The sequence below is a fragment of the Cucurbita pepo genome, chromosome 18, assembly GCF_057944985.1.
Source record: "Cucurbita pepo subsp. pepo isolate OVF chromosome 18, ASM5794498v1, whole genome shotgun sequence".
Classification (NCBI taxonomy): domain Eukaryota; kingdom Viridiplantae; phylum Streptophyta; class Magnoliopsida; order Cucurbitales; family Cucurbitaceae; genus Cucurbita; species Cucurbita pepo.
This window is the reverse complement of record NC_141815.1, coordinates 5,965,396-5,968,292: the sequence shown is the minus strand read 5'-3', so window position 1 is coordinate 5,968,292 and position 2,897 is coordinate 5,965,396. Positions and strand designations below refer to the sequence as shown.

Genomic DNA, 2,897 nt, shown 5'->3' with positions numbered 1-2,897 from the left:
GTCACTTACTAAGTATTTCTTTAAATACTCAAGCCATGTGTACTACATTTTTCAGGTTAAGGCAAGACATTCCTGTATGGCTGATGACGACATCACAACTTGAGACCGTGGCAGATGCATAGGATAGTATTTATTTTCGACTTAGGCTAGAATAAGATTTTTTTAACTTAAACACTTATTTATTTTATTTAGTCTTTTGTTGTGTCATTTTAAAGATGTTTTCGAAACACGTAAGTCCATGGCTGTGTTTTAAGATAAAGGATGTGTTTTATAGAATTTAGATGAAGTCTTCCGCATTCAATGTTTAGGATATTGTACAATAGGGACTTTAAATTAAGTAGAAAATTTCGGGTCGTTACAAAAAGTCGTTTTATATAGAAAGAGAAGGGTTGAATATAGGAATATAAAGAGTCTTATAACATTTCCATTGAAGGTGTAATAACTTCCTTGTCGGAAATTGCGCACCTTTTCCGGCGAGAGTAAATTCATAGCATAATATCTCTTCATTTTTGACACCAAAAATAAAATCTCAACATAAAATCTAAAACAAATAAAATTCCAATCCTTACACTTAAGATCACGTGATAGAATTAATGATACAAGGTCAGAGTGGGAAAGCTTTTCCTACCACCTAATTCAATCTTCATCCTTCCAAAATTTTATTTTATTTTCCCTTGGCAAGAACTTTCTCTCCTTTTAACAAATAACAACTTAAACTTACGCAAAGGAATAGAAGCTCGAAATTTATGTATATAATACAATATGATATAAATATATAATAGTTTAGTTTTGTATCTCAGCGATCAACGATGACATGTTATGTAACGATCTGAAATTTTCTACTTAATTTAAGGTTGCAACTGTATATGTACCCTAAACATTGAATGCGGAAGACTTCATTAAAATTCCATAAAACATAACCTTTATCTTAAAACACAGCCATGGACTTACGTGTTTTGAAAACATCTTTAAAACGACACAACAAAAGACTAAATAAAATAAATAAGCGTTTAAGTTAAAAACATCCTATTCTAGCCTAAGTCTAAGAAAATAAATACCACTATTCGATGCATGTGCGTTTATGGATTAACCTAGACTAAATAAAAGTAAATTGATCATATATACCCTCAATTCCTAATTAGAGGCGTGCGTTAACCTAGTCTGATTACTAAGAATGAAAAAAAGAAAGAAATAATAGGAGAAGAGAGATAAAAGAAGATGAACGTTTAGGGATTATAAGAGAGAGAGAGAGTCAAAGTTTGATCGGAACCGCCATTTTGAGTCAGAATTTCGCTAGAGCTTCTCCACAAGAATTGCTTGGTGGTCTTGGAAGAACTATTCTTGTCTTTTCAATCACTCAATTCCGTCAAGAATCAAGGAAGAACAAAATGTATGATTTTTGGGTTCTTCATTTAAACTTTCCTTCAAATTCGAGAGCTTTCCTTGGAATTAAGTTTTGAATTTTTAGTATGGTTATATTGGAGGAATTTTGCATAAGTTTCATGAAGGAAGTTGGAGTTGATTCAGACCCCAAGGTGGCATTCTGATAAACATCTAGTGGCTGAATATATTTGTCAATATTTTGTTTTTGATGATTTTCGAACTCGATTATTTGTTGTTGTGATTGAACAAAAATTATACCTTTGTAACGATCAATTAAAAGTTTACGATTTTTGTGAAGAAACTAAGTGTATTTGAATTGTAGAGAGAAAGTTATAAAATTAAAGAAAAAATATATATAAATAAAGAATAAAAAATTGGTTTGGAAGTTTAGGAATTTTGACTAAGGAGTTGAATGCATAGGTTATTGTATGTGAGAGAAAGATTCCAGGAATTTTGGAGCTCCTAACATGCGAAGAAGCTTGCTCGGGAAGACACATGTCATCCAAGTAAGTAACCACACGAACTTTAGGCAAATAGTACTTGTAGGTATCGCTAGGACGTGTTAGCACACAAACATTCCTTATCTCAGGTGGTTAGATAATGCATGTTAAAGACTAAAGGATGCATGACTAGAATATGAGTTGAGAAATATGGATGAGTGTGGTGGTATGCATGATGAAAAAAATTATAAAAATTTTCCTATGATAAGATTTGTGATGAGTGATGTTTTATATGTTTTATGTTATGTTAGAAAAGAGGATGGGCTCGTGGATGAGTGTGGTGGTATGCATGATGAAAAAAATTATAAAAATTTTCCTATGATAAGATTTGTGATGAGTGATGTTTTATGTTATGTTAGAAAAGAGGATGGGCTAGTGGAGTGTGTTTCTTAAGTCAGGACACCTCTAGTAGAGGTGATAATGTGATAATGTGAAACGATGATAAATGTGAGCTTGCCACTGTGTTGTAAACCTCTTCCTGAGAGGGGAGTATAGGTCCACGTCGGATAACCTATTAGCTAACCAGGACACAGGGATCACATCCCTCAAGCTTAGGTGACTCTATGGTCCTGAGGGATGGGCTAGCCAACCTCCATCACCCTACTCGTCACTCTATGATCAAGTAAGAACCCTAATGAGAACAGGTAAGTGGCTTAATGAGCTCATCCCATAATTTGTTCATTTACACGATTGTTCGTTTAACCGGGTGACTAGGTTTGATTGGTTCTGGCGGGGCTCGAACCCGCGACCTTCGGCTCATAAGACCAACGCTCTAACCAACTGAGCTACAGAACCTTGGATGTTTTTCTTAAATAAATGTTTGAATGAAAATAATATTCCTCGAACTCTTTTTTTCCTCCAACTTTAATTGATAAGCAAATACATTGCAGAACTCAAAAGGGTTTTTCTACTATCTTTTATAAAAGAATACCTATTCGAATAACCATCATGCATGAGCTTCCTATCAAATTGCGAATGTCGGCCTAGCAATATGCCTCCAGCAAGTATGGGTAG

General features: G+C 34.0%; 1 non-coding gene across 1 annotated transcript; it reads right to left on the bottom strand.

Moving 5' to 3' along the window:
• Positions 1 to 2,604: 2,604 nt before the first annotated feature.
• Positions 2,605 to 2,678, bottom strand: TRNAI-UAU (transfer RNA isoleucine (anticodon UAU)). The gene has a single exon. It is a non-coding gene; the product is annotated as a tRNA-Ile (tRNA).
• Positions 2,679 to 2,897: the final 219 nt, after the last annotated feature.